The sequence below is a fragment of the Pleurodeles waltl genome, chromosome 10, assembly GCF_031143425.1.
Source record: "Pleurodeles waltl isolate 20211129_DDA chromosome 10, aPleWal1.hap1.20221129, whole genome shotgun sequence".
Lineage (NCBI taxonomy): Eukaryota > Metazoa > Chordata > Amphibia > Caudata > Salamandridae > Pleurodeles > Pleurodeles waltl.
This window is the reverse complement of record NC_090449.1, coordinates 479,848,675-479,874,305: the sequence shown is the minus strand read 5'-3', so window position 1 is coordinate 479,874,305 and position 25,631 is coordinate 479,848,675. Positions and strand designations below refer to the sequence as shown.

The window sequence follows — 25,631 nt, the reverse complement described above, 5'->3', positions numbered from 1 at the left end:
TCTGCTGCACCCCAAAAATATTTTTTGGGACATGTAAGGTGCACACATGCCAAAAGGGCATGTGTGCTTTACATGTACATTTTAAAAATGCATTTAAAATGCATTTTCAAATTTTACACATGGTTACCACCAGGTTCAACCTGGTGGTAAATAGCGATTCCTAAATGCCCAAATCGCATTTAGGAATGGCTTCATACACATGTTAAGAAATCGCAAATAAGGAATCCTTATTTGCGATTTCTTATTTAGAGAGTCGCAATTTGCGACTCTCTAAACAGGGTCGCAATTTGAAGGAATCGCTATTTTAGGGATTCCTTAATATTGCGTTCAGAATGTCTTTCATACATTCTGAACTGGCTTTTTGCATTCGCAAACGGGCATTCGCACCGTTTGCGAATGCAAAAAACCTTGAGACATCTGGCCCGTAGTGCCTTGAGCGTACTTGTCCTCCTTGGTGGGTTATCTCTCCACCTGCGCGCCAGTGGCACAGATGATGGCCTCATTTGATGTAGAGCTGGCCAAATGAGCGCTGTGCCCATGGGCATGTGGAATGCGCAGTCAGATCTTAGTGTCCCGCAACTCAGTCCTTTCAGGTGCTTCCCCTCCAACATATTTGTGTGCTGCTGTAGGGCGGTATGACTGCAGGCAGTGGGGGTTCCAAACAAACCTTAACCTCTAAGGGCCAGATGTATCAAAGTTTTTTGCATTCGCAAACGGTGCGAATGCTCGTTTGCAAATGCAAAAAGCCCTTTCAGAATGTATCAAAGGCATTCTGAATGCAATTTTAAGGAATCGCTAAAATAGCAATTCCTTAAAATTGCGACCCTGTTTAGAGAGTTGCAAATTGCGACTCTCTAGATAAGAAATCACAAATAAGGAATCCTTATTTGCGATTTCTAAAGCACATGTATGAAGCAATTCCTTAATGCGAATTGGGCATTAAGGAATCGCTATTACCACCAAGTTCAACTTTGTGGTAACCATGTGCAAATTTAAAAAATGCATTAAAAATGCATTTTTTAGATTTACATGTAAAGCACACATGCCCTTTTGGCAAGTGTGCACCTTACATGTTGTTAAAAATTGTTTTGGGGTGCAGCAGAGGGGGCCTTAGGCCCCCAGCACTATGGACTTTGCATTTCCCAAAATTGCGAATTCCATTTAGGAATTCGCAATTTGGGACATGCAAAATATTCACAAATATGGGCCGACAGGCCCATAGATGCGAATGGGGGCGGTATTGCAATTTGCGATTTGGTAATAACATTTGCGATTTTTAAGAAATCGCTTTTACTGAATCTCAAATATGATACATTGCATTTTGCGAATCAGAAATAGCGATTTCTTAAAAATCGCTATTTCCGATTCGCAAAAGGCTTTTTTCATACATCTGGACCTACGTATGCTGTGGGTTTGTGCTTTGGTACCATATGGTGTGGCTGCTTGTAGCTCTATAGGTCAGTTGGTTTGGTGGGGAACGGTGCAGCTCTCTGGGTCAGTCTTGGCTCTCTTAGGGCCAGATGTAGCAAAGTTTTGCGAGTCGCAAATGGCCCGAATCGCAATTTGCGACCCTGCAAAATCGGAAATGGGATGCAAAAATCCCATTTCCGAATCGCAAAATGCGACGCAAGCCATTGCCGACTCGCAAAAATTGCGACCCCATTTTGCGACCCGCAAATAGGAAGTCGCAATTTGCGAGTCTCAAACCATATGAAATAGCCACTCGCAAATTGCGACTAGTCGCAAAAAGCCCATTTTGCACTTCCAATTTACCACTAACCCAGAGCAGGTGGTAACCATAACCAAAGTATAAAAGGAGACCCAGAAGGCATCTGGGTTACTCAAGATGGCAGAGATATATGTGATAGCAAGGAGGAGGAGAGCCCACGCTGCACAGCAGATGAGGAGGAGGAGGAGCCAGAGACAGGAGAAGATATACAGAACCAGACAGACACTTTTCCAACAAACTGAGGAGGAGATATATGATAAATACAGACTTAGCAGTGCAGCAATCCTAGATTTAATAGATCTACTCAATCCGCAGCTTCAACGCCAGACTGTGCGCGGCAGCGCCATCCCCACACATGTGCAAGTGCTATGCTCACTGTACCTCTTGGCCTCGGGTAGCTATCAGGGGGTCATTGCTGTGGCAGGTGGGGTATCCCAAAGTGCACTCTCCCGGTTCTTCAGAGCATGCCTAGATGACATACTCACACACATGTCCAGATACATATACCTACCCAGGAATGAGGCAGAAATCAACAGCACCAAGTTGGAATTATACAGAATTGCCAACTTCCCTCATGTAATAGGGTGTGTAGACGGGACACATATACAAATATGCCCTCCTGCAAATCTGGAATATATGTTCCGCAACCGGAAGTGTACCCACTCACTGAAAATCCTGGTGGTATGTGACGCCCATTATGTTATCACTGACATGGTTGACAAATTTCCTGGGAGTACACATGACTCCTACATTTTCAGGCACAGTGGGATGCATTAACGCCTAGAACGTGGGGAGTTTGGAGACGGATACCTCCTAGGTATAGCTGAATACACCTTGAAGACATACACACAGATCAATGTGGAACCCATCTATGCCCAGCTAACATTGTAAATTTTGTGCCAAATAGGTGACAGTGCATATGCACTACGACCATGGATACTTACCCTGTACCTAACACCCAGCAATGAGAGAGAGAGGCGATACAACAGTGCACATAGGAGGACCCGAAATATTATAGAAAGGACCTTTGGACTGCTGAAGACAAGATTCAGATGCCTCCACAGAAGTGGAGGTGCCCTCCAGTATGCCCCAATAACAGCTTTCAAGATTGTTGGCGCATGCGCTATACTCCACAACATTGCCACCAGACGTGGGCTACCTCTCACACCAGAAGACTCATTTTCGGAGGATGACGAGCAAGAGCTACCACATCACCAGCCTGGGGATAGAAGCATTGCAAATCAAGGCAGACAGAGACGGGACCACATTGCAAACCAATACTTTGGAAGGTACGTGCCAACTGTCACCACACACACGAATGTCACACACAGGGTTTGAATTTAAATGAGCTTTCAATAAAGGATGTTCAAGATACTGCGACCCTATTATCTATCTCTGAACATGAAGAATTTCCAATTATTTTTTCACAAGTGCTCATAGACTTAAATATTACACACAATGCCAGCATTACTAGTGGTCTTAAAAGTAAATCGAGATGGGTTCCAAGGCTCATTGGTAACAACAAATTGGATATTTTCTTTGACCTAGTCTGTAGAGATTTGGATAAGGTTAAACCACACTTTACCTGTCCCAGCCTGAGTCATGGGTAAAGGAAAGCTCTCGAAGAACTTAGACATAATGATGAAATAATTATTAGACCTGCCGACAAAGGGGGAAATGTGGTAATAATGAATACATGTGATTACGAGACAGAAATTATCTCTCAACTACAAGACACATCTTGTTATGAAAAATTTACATACAATCCTATTCCGGGTCTGACCAATAACATACAGAAGAAATTGAAACAGTGGCATGAACGGAAACTATTGGACAAAGATGAATACCAGTACTTGTTAGTGGCCACACCAAGATACCCGTGTATCTACACAGTACCAGAAATACATAAGCAATTACCATTCCCTCCGGGGAGACCGATTATTTCGTGAATCTCGGGGCCTACAGAAAGGATATCTGAATATGTAGATGTTTTCCTCCAACCTATGGTTAATAATTTACCATCATTCATTAAGAATACCACACATATTCTAAGTATTCTAAGTGACCTTTAATGGGATGCTGATATGACACTTGTCACTTTGGATGTGGTTTCTTTATATACGTGCATTAGACATGAATTGGGCTTGAAGGCAGTTGAGACATTTCTCAACAGACAATCAGTTACCCATTGGGAGCACTCTAGAATAATATTAGACATGATTGAACTTATTTTGAATAACAACTTTTTTCTGTTTAAGAGAGATTGGTTCAGACAGAAACAGGGAGTGGCGATGGGCTCGAGATTCTCCCCTTCTTACACCAACGTATTTATGGGATGGTTTGAGGAGAGGTGGGTCTGGGGCCCTAATGCCGCCAAATGGCACTCATACATTTTATATTGGGGTCGTTATATTGACGATTGCTTAATGATATGGACAGGGAATATGGAACAACTCACTGAATTCTGTGAGCATCTTAACGGGAACGATAAGAATGTACAATTTACATATCAGCATAGCAAACATTGTATTGACTTTTTGGATGTTCAATTATATATCGACAACAATAGAATTCATAGCAGGCTATATAGAAAATCAACCGCCTGTAACTCCGTACTACATGCTGCAAGTGCCCATCCGTATCATCAAATAACTGCAATCCCATATGGTGAAATGATTCGGGCAAGACGCAATTGTAGTGAGGACAAGGACTTTGAAACATGCATTGAGGATATGTGTCAATGTTTTGAACAAAGGGGATACGATAGACAAATCCTTAATGATGCAAAACGGCGAGTTAAAAATATACAAAGGGAATATACACTAAAACCTAAGAAACATATCATTGATAAGGATCGAGGAAAGGTTAGACTTATCATAGATTATATACAGAACGCAAAATTATTGCGTAAGTATATACGCAAACATTGGCATATTTTATCACATGATGATTCATTAAAAGACATTGTTGGTACTAAACCTGAGATCACATACCGTAGGGGTAAAACATTAAGATGTATCTTAAGTCCTAGTTATCCCTCAAACCATACTAAGGAGAATTGGCTATCATTTCGATTAATTGGTTTCCACAAGTGTGGTCACTGTAGTGTTTGTAAGTGGGCTAGTTGCAAAAGAACAGATTTTACAGATACGTTTAGAAAAATCTTTAAGATTACAACACGCATCAACTGTGGTACCTCCTTTGTGGTATATATGGTGCTCTGTAAATGCAAACGGTACTATGTTGGAAGTACAATTCGCCCATTAAGAATCAGGATAGGTGAACATGCAAGGGCACTTGCACATGAAGACTATAGGTACCCATTAATCGCACATATACTATCATGTGAACTACAAGGACGTTTCAAATAATTTGAGTTTTTTGGTATTGACCATATTGGTATCGACCCAAGAGGAGGCAATAGGGAACTGACATTGAGGAAAAAAGAGGCCATGTGGATATTACGATTAAAAGCTGTCGAAATAGGTCTCAACACGGATAGGGAACTTGAATACTTTTTGGACGACTAGGTGGTGGGATTCATTTTGGGTACTGGTATATCTTAAATGGGTACCAAATCAAAAGGTCGACACACATCTTAACCACCTATAAATGATTTTTAGATAGAATACTACCATGTTTCGTTTGGATTTAAGACAAACACATTTGTCTACACGGTGACTATATTAGACCAGTTACCGAGTTGAACCATTGTCCATATTATCACATTTATATTTTACTATATAATATGCTTTATATGTTCTGTATGATTTGTTTTTTAATAATGTAGAATAGATTACTGTTATTTTGTTATGTGCCAACATTATGTCCTGTCCTGTGGAAGTATCACTATCGTAGAAAATTGTTTGTTACTAAAGTATGATTATCATATATGGCTCACTTATCTCAAACCACAATACCATTGCGAGCACTTACTAACTCCCACTATAGTAATATTGCATATATTATAACCGAGTTACTATAGGCTCCTGATTTTCCCTTGGTACATTTTACCCATACATATAGGGTATGCCTATGAGCAGTGCAGTAAGGCATAATTCCAAATGAATTAAGAACATAGTAAACAAATCTTTCATCGTATGAAATCTATACCGTCAGATGAATCATAATAGTATTCTTCATGACATAGTACAGCGGAGATCGCCCATTGTCCTTCATCCGCTTAAAGTAATTACGTGATCAATATATTGTCTTCATCGGAATATAGTTACCAAATATAATTAGCTTGCAAACGGTGGACAGTAGTCCTTTGGATAATATATTATAACAGATTTCCGCCCATTGGTACTAACGTACTACCAATATGGCGGCTGGGATTAATGGTCCTTTCTCTATGTTAACTCACCATCATCTGAGTGCGCATAACCTTTTACGCCGCTCTAGTACTCAACACCCTGACTGTATTTAGGGAGGGGAGACGGAACCCATAGAGTTTGACTTGACACACAGCGCTACGCGTACTCGCGTTAGGCAGCGCACTCTACCATATTACGAGCCCGAATACAAATACACTAGTAGGTGAGTATATTGATGAATAAGGCTTTCTATTCTTAACTTTAAGGCTAGTGAATATTTTTATTTACTTATCAAATGGTAGATTTAACTATTTGTTACAATTTCATCAATCACTACACAAGTGGGTTTGGATTCTAGATATAGGGGGTCATTCTGACCCTGGCGGCCGGTGACCGCCAGGGTCACCGACCACGGGAGCACCGACAACAGGCTGGCGGTGCTCCCTCGAGCATTCTGACCGCGGCGGTTCAGCCGCGGTCAGAAACGGAAAGTCGGCGGTCTCCCGCCGACTTTCCGCTGCTCGGGTGAATCCTCCATGGCTGCAGAGCGCGCTCCGCAGCCATGGGGATTCTGGCGGTAGGGGGTGCCGCGGGCATGGGCACTGCAGGGGCCCCCGTAAGAGGGCCCCACTGTGTATTTCAGTGTCTGCAAAGCAGACACTGAAATACGCGACGGGTGCAACTGCACCCGTCGCACCTTCCCACTACGCCGGCTCCATTCGGAGCCGGCGTCCTCGTGGGAAGGTAGATTTGCCCTGGGTTGGCGGGCGGCCTTTTGGCGGCCGCCCGCCAGCCCAGGGCAAATCTCAAAATACCCTCAGCGGTCTTGTGACCGCGGAGCGGTATTTTGACGGGGGAACATTGGCGGGCGGCCTCCGCCGCCCGCCAATGTTAGAATGACCCCCATAGTTGTGAATAAACTTGACTTATTTTCGATAATTTATAATCTTTATGCTGTTCACTAACAGCGAGATTTTCGATATATATGCATATATAGAGGAGCGTACTCATGATATTTAAATAGATATAGTGGTCGGTGAGTCACACGCTAATTAACTAACAAGGTAATAGTTATTTATGCAATACATACAGATGGGAGGTTCTTATAAGTTAAACTTTATTGGTTATCTTGATGCATTGTGCATCTGGTTGTTTAATTGGTTTCTGTATTTTTTATAATAGATATCCGTTTAGAATTTTCTTGGACATGACATTAAGACATATAGAATACTATGTTTGGACATACTCAATATAGGTAAGAAATTAGGTAATACTATCAGGGGCACTATTAAGTAACAAGGTTAAGCACATTATTATGATTTATCAAGTTCCATTCCCTTAACTCTCACATATGGATTCATCCCTTTCTGTTAGTACTATCTTCGTAACTTCACTCTTGCCCTAGTGGCACATGATTTAGTAACGTAAGCATGAAGACATCACGCTGACAATGTTTGCATAAGGGAACTAAGTTGTTCTAAGTCACTGCTTGACTCTCTATCCCACCGTCTACAGCACAATGGTGATGATACCTATTTTTCTAATGTGAGCTGGGAGTACACTAACAGACACTCATACTTCCATTTATATCGCTCTGGTGGTGGCATCTACCTTTAATAAATACATTAGTAACTATAATAATAGATATATATACAATTACAGCCCTGACGAAGTCATTGGGATAAACCCAGACGAAACACGTGTTGGCTGGTGGTGAATTTGAAAAATAAATCAACATCAACAACGACGTTCATAACTCAATTTGGACAGAAGGACTTGGGACTTTTGAATTTGGACCATACCACAAATTTTGGAGCATCAACTCATATTATTTGATTACATTGGACATGAACATTGTTACTTCAGTGAAGGACGTTGATATATAAAATATATATGTATTTCCTTTTTGTTAGCAATACACAATATATGCACATGAGGAATCTCTATTCATGAGTACTCTGTTCTCAATTCTAGAATATTGTTACACAGTTATATAAAATTAATTGAGTGCCTCTTGTAGTTAATGGTGAAGTGGAACAAACAAGGAATTTAATAATGTGCACCAAAAAACTATTTACACAAACTACAGTTCAGGGGCTGTAATAGTCCACATGCCATGAGGACACATTAACATCATGTGCCTCAAGTCAATGACAGGGCGTAGCTCACACCCTACGCTGTGCTCGACCACCATGGCTGGTTCCTGGTGCGTCTGCAGTGCCCTGCCGTGCGCTACCACTGCGCAACACCCTGGTGTCTGTGGCAGAGACAATGCTAACAGTAGAGCACTCCTCACTGTCCTGCGGCGTGTCTGCCGCGCCCCTAGCCACCTGTCGTGCCTCCATTAGATCTACTGCGTGGCTAATACGTCCCAGCCCACGTGCCACATCACTGGCAAAGTGGCCCATGTCCACCTGGAGGCTGACCGTGCGCTGCGACAGCCCAGTGATGTTAACAGCCAGCCGGACGATGGAGGCAGGCATGCGGTCCAGCCGGTGGATGAGCTGCCGGTCACGGCGCCTTGCACCCTCTCTCTCAGTGATAAGTTCTGACACCAGTTGTCTCATTGAGAGCGCAAGGTCACCAACATGGGTATTTAGCTGTTGCAGCTCACTGTGGACCAGTTGCATCCCTGTGGCCTGGTTACTTTCCATGCACCGCATGGCCCCTGAAATAATCCTTATCTCTCTTGTCTGAAGGCGCTGACCATGTAGGAGTGCAGCCTCGGTGGCGGACATGGAGGTGTCCCCTGCTTCACCCTGTGGCACTGGAGGGGCTTTGAGACGTCGCCTGCGACGCAGTGGAGGTTCTGTGTCCTCAACACTGGCACTGTGGCTGGGACCGGGTGCTGGCTCACTCTCCAGTATGGCCACTGGTGCATCAGGAGGGGACTGTGTTTGGGTGGTGCAGGTCCCTGGGGTGGCTGGTCCTGGGTCCTGTGCTGGCTGGTGGCTGACCTGTGGCCCCTGGACGCTGCAGCTGGAGGTGGTGTCGTGTGGGAGACCTGTGGGACATAGGGAAAACACTGTCAGTATCTACCATCTGTTATCAGCTTCCTAATAAACTGTTGCCTATCAACTGCCTACTTGACTACATTGCCCATAATGCACCATGCAGGTAGTTGCTACTCTGAAATGGAGCTATTTTGGTTGCGCATGCTGCTGTGTACTAGGTGGGTGGGGGTATGGCAGATATGGGTGTAGATGCATGTCTCATGGTACTCACCGGTTGATGGTCCTGGCGCTGACGTGTCCAGATCTCCTATCCCGGACACTGCCTCTGGCTCCAAGGTCTCCTCCACTCTTTCCTCCAAGGGTGTGGGTGGTGGTATGGTAGATGGTCCCCCTCCAGTGCCCCTCATCTCCCGGAGCCGCTCTGCCACCCTCTCCTTGGTCCGGGAGCGCAGGTCATACCACTGTTTCTTCAGTTCTTCGATACTCCGGTGGCTCACACCCAGTGAGTTGACCTTGTCCTGTATGTCACTTCATATTCGTTGTTTTTCCACCTCTGGCACACTGAGGGCTGCCCTCCCAAATAGTTTTTAGTGGTGCTGGCAGCATTCCTCAGTCAGCACCTCCAGATCTTTTTCAGCAAATTTAAATTTTCTTTTTCTAGGAGTTTCTGCCATTGTAGCTGCTTTTCCTCCTGTTGGCTGTTCAGCAGTTTAAAATGGGTGTGGTCCTCCCTCCTCCCAGGTGTATTAGTAAACTTACTGGCTGTGATGTCATCATCATGAGCCAGGAAGTGTTTTCCAGAGTGTTCTGCTGCACCTGCATTCAATTTGCAGCACAGTCGCAATTTGCGACACCCACTCGCAATTTGCGTTTTTGTTTTTTAGTGCGGTCGCAAAAAGCGACCCCGCAAACAGCGGACTCGCAATCTGCGGTGCGACTTCATTTGCGAGTCGCAAAATGATGTTGCTTTTTCTTCTAGGATACCATTTAGCTAGTCGGAAATTGCGAGTCGCAACGACTCACAATTTCCAACTCGCTAATTTTTTCCTACCTACATCTGGCCCTTTGTCTTACATCTTGGGCACACTTTCTGCCTTGCTGTTCTGGGTGCGGCGCTGGTGCTGCTCTCCTTGCACTGCCCTCACATCTCTTCTCTCATGCTGAGGAGCAGGGCACCAGGGGGCGCACAGCACACTAGGAACTTGTTGTTAATGCCGGGCAGCAGGGCGGCTTGTTGCCTGCATAAATGTTTGCTCCTCGGGCCTCTCCTCTTGCGAGCCACTTCTCTCGAACCAAGGCCGAGGTGCTGTGCAGGAAGCTACTACTAGGTGGCGCTGCAGCCATTCTTTTTGATGCAGTAGCAGCTTTCTCCGAACAGTGGGCCATACAAGGCAGCAGCTGCAAATTATGACTTGAACTGTCACTTCTGCAGCGTCGGCCCTAGGGTGTGCTGGACACTGATTTTTCACTGGCTAAGCCTCCTTGTAGTCTGACGGTGGCCTAACGCTAAGTGTTCTGTAGTTTATTGCTGTGGCTCCACTCTTTCTTCCATTAGTTCTCTGCTGCTGATTTAAGGTTGCCACAAGAGTCAGTCTGCTTTTCTCCAGGTGATGTCAGCAGATAGCTACCAGATGCCACAGAGGCTCCACTCGCGCTCGTATCCCAGACGTGCTGCATAAACCTTGTTGAGCAGTGGGTGACGGGGGCACTTTTGCTAGTTCTTCAGGCCTGTTAAGGGTAGCAGTGCTAAAACTCAGGTCTGGTTTCCTCCCCACCTTGCTTCGCTTGCATTACTCACTCATGCCCGATGAGGCCACCACGTTGCATGGTTTGTCTGTGGCTACGCAGGGCTCACCCTCAGCTGGAGCATGCCATAGGAACGGTGTTGAGGCACGAGTGGGCAACCATCCTTGTTGCCATTGTGGACCTTAGACCCGATAAATTAATACACAGACAGCGTGGGTATAGCTACTGGAGTTGGCCACGAGCCTGTGCACTCAGGCTCTTTAATTGGCAGGGTCACCTGTAAAGTACAGCCTTATGGGAGTGGCAAACTACTAACTGCAGAAGGGTTTGAGTGTGTCCAGCAGGACCATAAAGTCCTGGTGGTCCACGAGTTGGACAACAAAAGAACATCCCTTTAAAGCTTCTTGTTACAGCTTAAGCTCTATAGACATTAAGTTTATTTACCTACACAAAATTAGAGACAAGTTGTTTTAACAAGCCCACCGGGCTGGCAGATGTCTCGCTGGTGCAGAAAGAATACTGAAGAAACAAAACCACAAATGGTGTCCTCTGTAAGCATTCTGGTGCCTAAAGTAGTGTGTCCTACCGGAGATGTATCTTGTTGATGTAAGAGTTTTCATTCACCCACTGTTTGTGTTGTTTGGCATACCTGTTTTTAACCTGAGTGTGGATTTTTAATATATAATTCTTTTGATTGGTTTTTACAGAACTCCAAAGGCAAAATGCAACATGCAGCAAAACAAATACTGCAGTACACACCTTTGCCTCCTTTTAGGTAGGGTTCCAAAGATTCATCCAACAGATATGTCTGATGCAAGTCATCCTACTAATCCCAACTCCATACTCACACTCTGGGATGTATTTGGTGAAATGTATCCCAGTAAGCACTCCCATATTTAACATGCTTTTTCTAGCACCCGTCATTTTATAGATCCACTCCTCTGCATCAGTGGAGAAGCCCATGCACCTTAATTACTCAGCAACTGCTGGATTGGACAGTGCTCTCCAATACCATTATGAGTTATATTCCTTTTAGCAACCAGCAGACCCAAAAACAACAGTTTCTGCCATCACTGTCCATTATATGTATGGGGGGTGGTTTGTGTTCTGTTATTGTAAGCCACTGTCATGCTGCCCTGTTCTTTGTCCCAGAGAAAAGAATAGGCTAATAATTGTGGTTTTACTGTCTCATCTGGACTTATTCATGCTGTACATAACCATAGACGAGACGTCTGTTAAGGCATGAATGGGCATACTATTGGCTACAGGGTCTTTGATGACAGCAAATTATACTGATATATAAAGAAGTAACTGCGGTAGTAAAGAAATAGCGATTCTTCAAATGCATAGAGAATCTGAATTTCATTAAAGACACGGAGGCTACCATTATGCATTATTCATTTAATGTCACTCCACACAGCACTTAAAAGATCTTATACCTCATAAACCTTACAGAACAGAACTGACATAACTAATAATAATTCCCAGCACAAAACAATGTGCCTCTCTGAAGTGTGCAACTCACTCCATTCTTGATGGATGGCTGAAGGATTAGATATCCCTCAAAAAATAAAGACTTTGTGTAGCAAACCACTTTAATGCCAGAAAATTACTGGTTATTATCTGAAAGAAAGTGAAAAATATTAAGACTCAACCTTAAGAAAGTCTAAACAAAAAGGTGCATCAATAACAACTAACACTGGAATGTTCAACTGAAAATGAAACATTTTCTTAATTCTTTTGATGTATTTAAAACTATAATTCTTTTTTTTATGAGAGAATTTTAATCCCTAAACACCCAAAAAAGGGAAGGGAGGGTGGGATAATGTTAGACTCTGTGTCTATAATGAAACTCAGATTCTCTTGGCATAACATTTGTAGAATCGCTATTTCATTACAAGACCAGAAGCTACCATTATGTATGTTGGTAGCTCTGCAGAACCACAATCATGTTTTGCAAAGGTAGAAGAGTTAGACCTGTCTGCGGCACTCAAATATCTTCCAATTTGCCACCTTTCCAAAAACACTGACTAGCCATAGCTCCTCTCACAGAGTGAGCTTGAAATTTCTGGAAATCGATACCAGCCAATTGCATAGTCCTGTTTACCCACCTTGCAACAGTTGCACAGGTAACCGCTTTCATAAACGTAATTAGGAGCTGGTCAGTGCCATCCGGGTGGACTCACTCATTCTGGAATAAAATTTCATCATGCAATTTACAACACACAGGTTTTTGCATGAATCAAACTTTGGGTAAAATATAGTGTCAGACATTGCCTTTGTTCTCTTAACGATCTCAAAAGTAACGCCAAAAGCATCATATAATTTGAAATCCGAGACTCGATGACAAGATATTAAACAAAGCAAGGATGATAATTTTATTGAAGGTCTTTTCAGGTCTAAGTATCTATTACTGAACCAAGAACAAAACATAATGGGAACTAAATTTACATCCCATAGGGTTTTATATCTAGGTCTAGGAGATCTCTTTAATTTGATACTCTTAGTACTCTACAGATGATAACATTTGTTCCTACGTTCCTGCCATCTACCATATTGGGTTCTGCAGAAATCGCAGATGTATAGCAATTAATCATTCTATAGCTAAGGCCTCTATGAAACTGATCTACGAGAAAGTTGACCACCTCGACTAAAGGAGCTTCAATGGGATCCAAGTCCCTTTCCAAGCACCAACGTAACCACATTCTCCATATCCCTTTATACCTGGAAAGTGTTCCTGAAGCCCAGGACTCCTCAAGGAATTCCTCAGCAATTCTTAAAGACCTGACATTTCTCACCAACGTAACCATCGTCCATATCACTCTATAACTGGAACATGTTCCTGGAGCCCACGATTCCTCAAAGAGTTCCTCAGCTCTTCCTGAAAGAACTGATGTTTCGCTAGATCTCCTGATATTTTCCGAGCAAGAAGGTTCAAAGTCCCTGTCAGAACCAGAGGATGTTCCTTTCCATCTGCGCCTTTCAGCAGACCTTATACAGTGGGAATAAAAAAGGGAACGTTGTAGGCTAACTTCAAGGTCATTGAAACCATGCCTGAGATACCCAAAAGGGAGTTATTAGGACAAGCAAGCATCTCTACTGCCTCACCTTCTGAAGAACTCTCTGAATTATTGCAAAGGGTCGGAATGCATAAGCATTGTTCACTTTCCAAGTCTGCAGAAACGCATTTTCTGCTTGAGCACCCGGGTCCGGCTCCAACTAAAGTACTTCTTCGGTTGAGAGGCCAGCCTGCTCGCAAAGAGGTCTAAATCTAAAGGTCCCCAAATCTGATTAATTTTCCTGAAATAGGTCTTGTTCAATTTCCAGTCACTGAAATCCCTAAAGAATTTTGAATTCCAATCCGCAGACACATTTGTCTTTCCCAGCAGATATTCTGCTTTTAAACTGATCTTGTTTTTCAAGCAAAACATCCAAAGTTTCTTGGCTAAGTTTGACAGGTCTGAGAAGCCCGTTCCTCCTAATCGATTTATTTAAGAGACTGCAGAAACATTGTCCATCTTTAACAAATTCGCACTTCCTTGCAAACAATCTTTGTAACTCTAATGGACACACAGACCTGCAGTCAACTCCAAATAATTTATGTGATATGATTTCTCTGCATACGACTACAACCCCCCTGTATCCAGTGCACCCAGACATGCACCCCAACCGTGTAGACTCAAATCTGGCCCCAGAATGAATTCTGGGGTGCATCCAAAGACTGCTCTGCCATTCCAAGCATCCAAATTCGCCAACCACCAACTCAATTTCAATCTCGCTTCCTGATCTAGAGATATTTTGTACCTATACCACAAACCTTCTCAAAGTGCATTTGCTTTTACTCTCTGTAATGTATGATACTGACGGGCCCTGGAAAAATATCTTGGATAGAAGAAAGAAGGCTTAAAAGTCTGGCTAGTTTCCGCAGAGTTAAAGATTCTCTTTTCAAAGCAAATCTTAACATTTTACAATTTTTTTAATCTTTTTTATAGGTAAGAGTGGAACCATGTTCACTGTATCCACTATAAAACCTAAAAACTCAGGGGATCTGGACGGAATGAGGAAAGATTTCTCCTTGTTTATTATGAATCCAAAACATACCAGGAGGGACATAACCATGTGTACATCCTTCAGAATCTGAGTCTGGCATTGGGACATAATCTTGATATCATCCAAGCAAATGATCATATGCACACCCCACTCCCTGAGCTAGAAAGCTACAGCTCTCATCACCTTGGTAAAGCACCATGGTGCCAATGACAGTCCAAGCTGTAATGTGCGGAATTGGTAAAAATGGCCCTGCCAAGTGAACTGCAGGTAGTGCTGACACCCCTTGGCCATTGGAACGGTAAAGTAGGCATCCTTCAGGTCAACTTTTACCAACCATTCCTCCTCCAGTAATATACCTCTCAAGAGAAGGATTCCTTACATCTTGAAATGTCTGTATACAAGGAACACGTTTAGGTCTCATAAGTTTATCACAGGTCTCCACCCCTTGTCCTTCTTTTACATTAGAAAAAATTGTACTTACAAAACACTTTTGGCCTAAGGAAACTTCTATAATAGAGCCCTTTTGCAACATACTTTTTTACTTCCTCTGTGATGACCTCTTGTTGAACTGATGTTAATTTCAATTCTCTTGAAGAAACCTTTTCGAAGGATATCTTCAGGAAATCTATCTTGAAACCCTTGACAGTCTCTAGCACCCAAGGATCCTGAGTAATTGTTTCCCAGGCTTGGGAAAAAAAAAACTTAGGCGGCCTCCACTCTTACCTGGGAAGAGGAACTTAAAGTTGTTATTGTACTCACCCTTGTAACTGGGTGAGCTTTGTCCACAACACCTGCTCTTTTGTGGTTCTGATATGGCTTCAGCCAAAGCCAATGTTTCTGAAACAGCACCACTGGAAACCTTGGCCGGCAGAAAGTCCCCTGCCAGCCTGCCCAAAAAAACCTGGGCTGAAAATGTTGGATTGCACCTTATCTAGGGCAGTAAGGCCCATATTTATACTTTTTGACCCAAACCTGCGCCAGCGCAGGTTTGCATCAAAAAGTTTAACACCAGCTACCGCCATTCCAACACGCCAGCTGGGCATCATATTTAAGGAATGACGGTAGCCTGCGCTGCGGCCTGATTAGCGTCAAAATAAATTACTCTAACTGGGCAGCAGAGGCGTAGGGAAGTCTGGGGGTTGTGCATCAAAGAATGGTGCAAGTCATGTTAGAGTAAAAAAAAAAAAAAAAAAGACTTTAACCTGACTAGCGTCATTTTTTGATGCACAACCCCCACGGAAATGACTCCTGTCTTAGCAAAGACAGGAGTCATGCCCCCCTTCCCAATGGCCATGCCCAGGGGACTTCTGTCCCCTGGGCATGGCCATTGGGCTCAGTGCCATGTAGGGGGGCCCAGGTTAGGCCCCCCATGCCACCTAAAAAAAAAAATGTATTACCTCTACTTACCATAGATGGCTAGGGTGGCAGGGGATGTCACTGGGGGCAGGGAAGGGCACCTGTGGACTGCTTCCATGGTCAGAGACCATGAAAATTAGCCCACAGGTCCCTTAACACCTGCCCTGACCCAGGCGTTAAAAAATGGCACAAATCCGTCTGGGAGCCATTTTTTAAAGCCTGCCTCCTCCCGTGCGTCAAAATGAAGCGGAGGATAAATAAGGTGCACATGCCTTAGAGTCATTTTTTGGACAGGAACACCTACCTTGCATATCATTAGCGCAAGGAAGGTGTCCACGCAAAAAAATTACTCAAACTCCATGGATTTTGGCGCTAGACGGGTCTAACGCCAAAGGATAAATACGGAGTTGAGTTTGTGCCAGATTTGCGTAAAGAAAATGACGCAAATGTGGAGCAAAAAGAGTATAAATATGCCCCTAAATGTTGCTGCCTGTTTGCCTATGGTATTTATTATGTCCTCATTGAATAGGAGACCCTTGGGGTTTTCAGATGTTTTTTTCTCTGCGAGATTCCCAAGTTTAGGTTTAATCTTCAAAAGAACTACCCTACGCCTCCCTGCATTGAGGCCACCATTGGCATTCCCTAGGAGAACACATGCCTGTTGGCTACAACCCCTGAGGGGTTTATGTCCAGAGGAAGGTCACTGAATTTCCCAACGTGATCTAGAGGCCACCATTCGGCACTCCTAATGGTACTTCAGTGTCTAATGGTATACGGAGAAAACATTCCTTGACCCAGTGGGTCTCTGACAGTTCCCTCTGAGGTAGAGGTAACTTCAGTTTCAATAAAAAGTTAATCCATATAATAATCCCCTTGATCAAGATCTAGCACATACTCATCAAAGGGTTCCTGACCCTCGTGTTCCTCCTCCCTTATGTCATTGTCCTGATCATCATTAGGGATAGAAGAATCTGTTGTGCCACAGTGGACACCTTTCAATTTTGTGCCGCATAGGACACAGATCTTTTTTTAAGTGCTTTGACCTCCCAAACCTTTTGAGGTGCTTTAGCCTCCCAATCTTTTCGAGGTGCTTTGACCTCCCAATCTTTTCGCGGTGCATCAATCTCCCAATTCTTCTGAGATGCTTAGACCTCCCATTTTTTAAGGGGTCAAGGCTTGTTTCAATATGCTTTAGTTTTCTCTTTCTCTTACCACCTCTATTCATATAGTGCAAGTCCCCTTCTGACCCACCTTGAGATTCACAATCTGATTCTAGAGGTCTTTTATTGCAACTACTTGATCTAAAGTCTTGCATACAAAAGGGCACATCTCTTGCTGGATCAATCTCTTTAAATTCCCCTCCTTAATTCTAATGCGGGAATAGCAGGGATCTCTGAATCGTGCTCTGAATCTTGCCCTGACATCTTGGAAATGAGTTACTAGAGGAAATTCTAGAACGTTATAGTTTTTTTTTTTTTTTACATATTTTTATTTGTATTTTGAACAAAACACACACAAGTGACTTCATGATGATCCTGCCCTCCCCAACTCTAACACTCCCTCCATCCGTATCTGCTCACTGCTTACATCCCCATTGTCGAAGTTTTAAGACTTCTGTGACCGTGGTGTGGACTCACGTGTCGAACTCAGCAGTTTAATTTTGTCCTTGATCCCCTTCTTCGTTGAGCCCTACTCATGTTGTGGAGGAGTTCAGTGATTCAGATTCTGGCTCTTTTAGTCAGTCCATCAGGCGATCCCAGGTTCCAGCCGTCTCTATTAGGATGTAGCCCCTTGCTGTCTCCAGGTGTAAGGTCCTTCCCTCCACTTCCGCCCATCTTAACAGTGTATCCCTCCATCTACCCAGGTGTGGGCCCCCTCGATCCTTCCAATGTATGGTGATTTCTCTCTTTGCTAGAAGTAAGGCTAGGTCTATATATTTATTTGTTACATTTTTGGCGTTGTGGCGGGGAAATTCTCCCAGTAGGGCCACCAGTGGCGAGATAGGCAGTCTCTGTTCCGTCACCTCTGCAATGTTTTCGAACACTCCCTTCCAACAGTGCTTAATTTGTGGGCACCCCCATAGCATATGTGCAAGGCTTGCCTCCTGCTCAGTACAATGGTGACACACACCATTCGCCACATCAAACACCTTAGATATTGTCAGAAGATTACCCATTAAATCAAACTTCCACAGGAGCAGATGCCTTTTACCCAACTCCCTCCAACAGATGCGTGCTCAGACTTTAACTGATTATCTAAACCCTGCATCTGCTAGGGGGAAAGGTGAATGGGAATAGAAAAAAAGAGACCACCTCAAGAGCCAGTTCCAGCCTGTGTTTCCCACTTGAAGATAGGATATTCAGTGTGTGTCTCTGCTCTGAGAACCTGCACCTTTCTTCTTACCGGGATTTCTTTAAAAGAAGGACCTGCAGTAGGGTGATTTGAACATAGATAAGTACATTCCGTCTGCACATTCAACTGTTCAGTCATTCACATTTACCCAATTCTATCGATCTCCTAACCAGGATCTTTTGAGAGACTAGCCTCTCTCTAAGAGAACAATGTTAACTTAATATCTTCTTTTCTCCAGGAGTCAGAGGTCTCTAAGGTTCTCTGGAGAACAGTTTAAAAGTTCACAAATATACAAACTACTAATGTTTTTTACAGGAAACGAAAACTCCTTCTCAAGGTTCAGTTTTCTCAATCACAGTCTCTAGGAATTAGTCTGAACACTGAGGTTTGTCTCTAAAACTGACAAGTCTGCAACGCAAAGAGTTCTTGAATATATATGAACACATATATTGACAAGTCTGGAAATCATACAAAAGGATTCCTTACTGCAGTTGCTTGAAGTTCTGTTAAGCCAAAATGAATTCCCCTCAGAAAGTCAATAGCCAGTTGTTGGAAGAAGGAAAAAATACAGCTTCTTCAAAAGGGAAAAAGTAGCTGTGTGCACACTGTAACAAGAGAAAGAATAAATTACTTAAAACTTGAAGAATTCTCTATGAAACGAAGCGTCTCAGGAACACTGCTCATTCTCCTTAGGATGACAGTTGAAATGCAGAGCTCCCAGAGAGAAACAGATGGAAGGAAGCTTCAGCACGAGGCTAAGGTAGAAACACTAGAGCGCTGACCTCACTAGGATTTACGTCCACCATCTTGAGTGGCAGTTAAACCTGAAGAAGCTAGTTTTAAGAACAACCTCCGCAAGAGCCACTGGGAGTGAGGATGCCGCTGCAACCACATGGGTACAAGGTAAAGGTGAATTGTTTTTGCTGAGGGAAGAACTTAACAACGCTGGCAATAGTTTTCCTGACAGATATCTTTTTGGGCGTGAGATATGCCCTATGGAATACATAAAAACGAATCAGTTTGAAGCGAGCATTTCTAGATACAGTATAGATGTATGATGTTATTCCGGCCCACTGATTCTCATCTATAGGTATCCCAATGTCTCCCGCCCAGGCTAGTCTTAAAGTGTCCAGTGGGAGCAATGTGTCTTTTCTCAGCACTTTATATAAAGTGAATACGGCCTTCCCTTCTCCACTAATAGTGCATATAGCCTGACATCCCGCATGTGTAGGTGGTTCCACTGCCTCTTGTTTCCAGTGTTGGTGGATGATGAGGAGAGGTCGAAATTGTCCACAAGGGCTTCAAAAGACAAAAGCTCCCCATTTCTATACAGATCCCCCATTGTGGAGACATTGTACTCCACAAGTCGCAATATTTCCGCTAGAGCTTGGCCTCCTGGAAGGGTGGAGAGTCCAGTAATGGGTATTTCAGGTGCATAAGGCAAGGCGGTTCTAGTGCGCTGTAAACTGCGTAGCCAACAACTGCGCAGTGTGTGCATGCCCAGGGGCTCATAGGGTGTCGCCGTCTTAGGGTTTAGCAGGAGCCGAAGCAAGCCGTCTTCGGAATTCTCCATTTGATGCCCCACTCCTGGAAGTGGTGTCGCCGTATGCATCTCCTGTGCATCTCCTGTGCGAGCCATTGTAACTGGCACGCCAGATAATAGAGTGCCACATTGGGCGCTCCCATCCCCCCCTCATTGGTGGGTCGCTGCAGTTGAATCAGGGCCACTCTGCATCTGCCTGCTCCCCAGATGAAGCTGATTATTATGGAGCTTATCTCCCGAAATAAGGAGCAAGATAGAATTAGTGGCAGAGTTGTAAAATAGTATGTTAATCTGGGCAGGGCCACCATTTTGATCAGTCCAATCTGCTCCGCCACCAATAATGGAAGCATTTTCCAGAACAGGACATCCACTTTTAATTTCCGAATCGCCTGACCCACATTACCCTCTAGTAGATCCTCTGGCTTGTGCTATATTTGTACTCCCAGGTAACAAAAGGTGGAGGCCACCCACATGAGACCACATCTGTTCCCCACCGGAGGAGCGCCATTCCTCAGCAGGAAGATATGGATCTTTGCCAGCCCAGAGAGTTCACCGAATTCCCCCATCAGCCCCACCACCCCTGTCAATTCTGTATCTGCATCATGTAGGAAGAGCACCATATAATCCACATATAGTGCAATTCTCTGAGTTCAACCCTCGACGCTTAACCCCATGAAGTAGTCAGAGGCTCTATTGCTATGACAAATAGTAGGGGTGGGAGAGGGCAACCTTGTCTGGTCCCCCTGCCCACTGCATAAAGCTCTGATATTGTACGACCCATCTGGACACGGGCCGTTCGATTTGTGTATAGTAATTTTGTCCCCTTGATAAAACCCTGTCCCAAGCCCATCTGCTCCATCACTTGGTATAAGTAGTCCCATCTGAGACTACTAAAGGCTTTCTCTATGTCAACTGCTGTAATCACTGCTCTCTACAATTGTGGGGACTGCTGTTGAAGGACGGAGATTAAGCGTCTAATGTTAATTGCCATATCATGGCGAGGAATTAATCCGGTCTGATCCGGATGAATCCACCTGGTCATGTAAGGTATATGGCTACTCCATATTTTGTAATCCATGTTCAACATGGATAAATGGCGGTATGATCGCACATCTGTAGCAGTGCGCCCGGGCTTTAGGAGTGGTATAATTATGGCTTAGTTTGTGGAAGGGGGCAGTGTTCCTGTCTTTAGCGCCTCTGAATCGAGTGCACTAAGTTGAGGAGCTAGTAACTCATTATATGCGATGTAAAATTCCATTGGGAGTCCGTCTGCCCCCGGCACTTTGCCCCTAGCCATTGCCTTCATAGCTGCACTAATTTCTAAAGGGGAAATTACATCTCCCAACACCTGATGGTCTGTCTCTTCCAACTGGGAAGGTTGAATCTCTTCCAGGGTTCTCAGCTGAGCATGAGATATATCCTCCGCAGGAGAAGCGTATAGCAAGGAATAATAATCTGTAAAGCTGACATTTATTTCCCCTTGCCTGAATAGCCAGGCCCCCCTTTCATCCTCAATCTCCATCACTAGTGCTGTTGAGGAGGGGTCGAGAGCCATGCCAGAAGAGCACCCCCTTTGTCCCCATCTGCATGCATCTGGGTCATATAATTTTTATGATCAAAACATCTCAGTCGTTCGATTGCTACCGCAACCTTTTCCTTAGCCTCTGTAATTATGGGGGATAGTTCTGGAGCACCTGGTCTCTCCTGTTCCAGCGCGCTCAGTCTACCTTTACTGTCCTCACTTTCCTTCTCAAGCGTCTTCTTGACCCCCATTACCCTGGTCATACGCTGACCCATGACTACCGTTTCAAAGGCCTCCCATTCCACCGTGCGAGAAGACACAGTTACCTCATTCTTCACAAAATAAGTCTGAATCGTCTCGCCAATTGACTGCCGAAGGCTCCATCTTCTAGTGTTTCCATTCTGTGCCGCCAGTCCGGTATTCAAGGGTGCTCCATGTGCCACGCTAAAGTAAGCAATAAAGGATTGTGATCTGAAATCATGCAGCAGAGGTATTCTTCAGCGTGGGACATGCTGTTGACTTCGGGTGATGCCAAGAAAACATCCAGTCGGACATGGAGATCATGTAAGCTTGAATAAAAGGAGTAATCCTGTTCCATGGGATGTAAATGTCTCCAAGAGTCTATGAAGCCCCAGTGTTGTTGCCAATCTGTGAACGCCTTGGCCGGCCGATGTGTAGGGAATCATAGCAGCAGGGGGTGCGATCTAACAAGTTCCGTGTTAGAGACACAACTGAAGTCTCCTCCGATAATAGTTGCCTGAGTGAGCTGTGGTCCTAGTGTATGCAAAAGTGACTCCAAAAAGGATCCTGGTTCATGGTTAGGTGCATAAACACCCCCTATTGTAATGTCTCTTCCCTCCAACCTTCCAGAGATCAAAACATAGCGACCCTCTTGGTCTACTGATTAATTTGTCTTTTGGAAGGGGACCCTGGGCCGGATCCATAGGAGGACTCCTCTAGCGAATGCTGAATATGTTGTAGCATATACCTGCCATGCCTAAGCAGTTTAGCGACCACCAGCCGGTGTCCTGCACCCAGTGGCAGGGACCGGGACGGTACTCTATGGGCGTACTCAATTGCAAAGTATGGAGAGACTCCATCAGGAGCTACTTCCTTGCGTATCCATTGTTCTAGGAATGCCGTCATATTTGCTGCTTTCTCTTCTACTTTTCCTGGGAGACCCACTAGTCACAGTTTGCTTTTTCGCGCCGTGTTTTCTGTATCTTCCGCTCGGGTCTCCAAGGTTTTGATGCAAGCTATAATTTCAGACAAGGTTGTATTCAGCTACTGGCAATTTGAGGTAAGTTGTTCCAGGGACCTTTCGTTTGCAGAGACTCTGTCTGATAGGCGACAATGATTGTCCCTTAGGAGGTTCAGGTCAATGGTGATCGTATCTATTTTCAGCTCCAGGGCCTCCCGGGATGCCGCTATTGCCTGGAGAATCGTGTTGAGGGTTGTTTCTGGGGGCAAATCCCAGTTTGTAACTGCCTGTTCAACGCCATTGCCCTAATCAAGCGGGCCCATCGCGGCACCCCGGTCCGTGCCTTCTCTCTTTTTCATCTTGCCCATTGTTCACACCGGTGGGCAACCGCTGCATTCAGATGGCTCTGCGGGTTGTTCTGATTTCAGTATTGTCTTTTTTTTTTTGGGGGGGGGGGAGGTCATACCTTGTTGTTGCTGTACTTATTGCACATCTCAACAGCCGCCTTGGTGCACTGTGCCACAGGAGAGTGGCGCCTGATTCAGGGGGCCTGTCCTGCTGTTCTGCTCTCAGCGCATATCCTCTCTTTGTCCGAGGAACTGGGGTTGGGGACTTGCTTCAGTGTCTTACAGCAGTAGCACCACGCTGCAGGGGCTGTCTCCTCACGTCATCTCCCACTGGTGCAGGTACTTCACGGGGTACCCCCCTGGCCTCTGCACCCCCCTTATTTTGCTCCGAATTAAGCTGTTGCGGGAGGGGTCCGATTTACCTACCCCGGTATATGGAGCATCACTCGTGGCCTTTCTCTCTGGGCGGTGCCGCTGCTGCCCCACCCGTGCTCACTCACCCAGAGTCCAGTTACAGAGGAGGGCATGCATCACCGCCCAGTAACCCGTCAGCTCCCGCCACTCCTGTCTCCGCTCCCCACTCCTCGGGCCTCTCGGCTCCCTCCTACCATCACAGGCAGCTCCATACCTCACCTGGGGTCCGTCCTCAGATTTGTTCCCGGGGGGACAGCCACGATCCACCAGTTGCCACTTCATAGATCTCGTCCAGGCTTCTCAGTCTCCTCCACTCTCGGGTGTGTGAGGCAGCCGCACAGCTTGTGCCCGTGCGCCATCACTGCTCTCGGCGTCCCCTTCCAAACATTCTCCGGGCCACCAATTTGTACTACAGTCGCGAGCCCCGCTCGATCCGCGCTGGTCCGACAAGACAGATCCAGGCACCGAAATTGCTCCGGAGGGACGCAGACTGTATCTACACAGGGAACGGGCAATCCGTTCTGGGTCTGGATTGGCCGGAGATTTAGGATCCTGTCTAATGCTGGAGGCCACTGGGAGCTTCACTCTAAGCGTGTTACTCCATCCGCCCCAGGCCACGCCCCCCCCCCCCCAGAAAATTATAGCTATAGGAGGAATACTACAATATTTGTACGAAATAAGGAGAGTATCCCTTTAAAATATATATGTAATATAGGAAACATTTCTTGTGGATGCAATGGATTCTAACAGCTGATCGAAGACACTGCAACTGTCAAACGTCAGTTGCATGACAGTGACTGTAACTGCTGCTAAGGCGTGGCATAGAGAGCTGAGGCATCATGCCACATGGGGGACCCACTCCAGCATTATTTAATCCGACACATCTTCTTGAGAGACGTGATGGAGGAAAAATAAAAGCTGTTTGTGAAAGTAGCCTCTTTGAGGCAAGTGCAGGCCCAGCAGCCGCACGTTGGAGAACTGGAGGCCCTCAAGATCTCTCCGTGTTCCACACCCACCAGAAAGGAGCTGCGTAGTGGACTCGGAGGCCTTTAAAAGCTCTTCATCACCACGCCTGCGTGAACCGAAGTTGGTGTTATCAAAGCAGGTGCGCACCTCGCTCTCCTTAACACGGTAATAATTATAGACGCATTGGAATTTGAGCAAAGAGGTAACCGCTCTCAAGTGCGATAAAATGGGTCTAAAGTTTAATATAAAACATTTCCAAAACCTGGAAACCACTGAAACAGTCTAGATATATAAAACATCAATCTCGGTACATCTCAAGCAAACAATATCAGTATAGCTAAGACACAACAAAATGGAGATACCTATCTGCGAGGAGCAGCATTCAAAAGAGACAGATTGTTGTGTGCTGGCACTCATCATTCGTTATCTGAATTCTGCTCTAGAATGTTTACTTTATGATATATAAGATATTTTAAGTGCTGTGTGGAGTGGCATTAAAGGAATAATGCATAATGGTATCCTCCGGTCTTGTAATGACATTTTATGACTTACAGGATACCTTCAGATATATGCTTGTGCTGTTTACATTGTGAATTAAGTTTATTTTACATTGTTGGGTTGTGCCTTTGGGAATTTGGATTCATTTTAAAGGCAACTCCAAGAGCCCTCTGACCTTTCAATTTTATCATGCATCTGAGGTCTTTGTTTATTTGAAAGCAGTGCAAGGACTGTGCCTCTGCTGGGCTTCTGTGAGTTGCCCAACAATGCATAGTACACAGATGTAAAATTACAACTGTGAACTCTGCTTTGCTCATTGCTCTACTGCCTTTTTCATCTATGGAGAAAGAATAAGCACAGTTCAATATATTTCCATTACATATGGTGCCCATGGATAGTACAGGTGATTTTGTACAGTTCCAGGCTTAGCTTCAGCACCGTACGTTCCAAGCTTCATTCTGACATGGTGACAGTAGGAATGAAAGTTGAATTTGATTAGTCTGGGGCTCTATCATGTTATGGTGTGTTGATTTGTATAGCGCTCTAATCACCCGCTAGCATATCCAGGCACTTGAGCAGGAGGGTAGGCATGTGGTCCCAATGGAATTATTCGAAGAGCCATGTCTCCAGATTCTTG

At 44.8% G+C, this 25,631-nt stretch overlaps 1 long non-coding RNA gene across 1 annotated transcript in view; it reads right to left on the bottom strand.

Moving 5' to 3' along the window:
* Nucleotides 1-24,304, bottom strand: part of LOC138261636 (uncharacterized) — a 57,116-nt gene extending 32,812 nt beyond the window's left edge. The window contains exon 1 of the long non-coding RNA XR_011199130.1: nucleotides 23,750-24,304. This is a non-coding gene — a long non-coding RNA (uncharacterized lncRNA). The remainder of the gene's footprint in view (nucleotides 1-23,749) is intronic.
* Nucleotides 24,305-25,631: the final 1,327 nt, after the last annotated feature.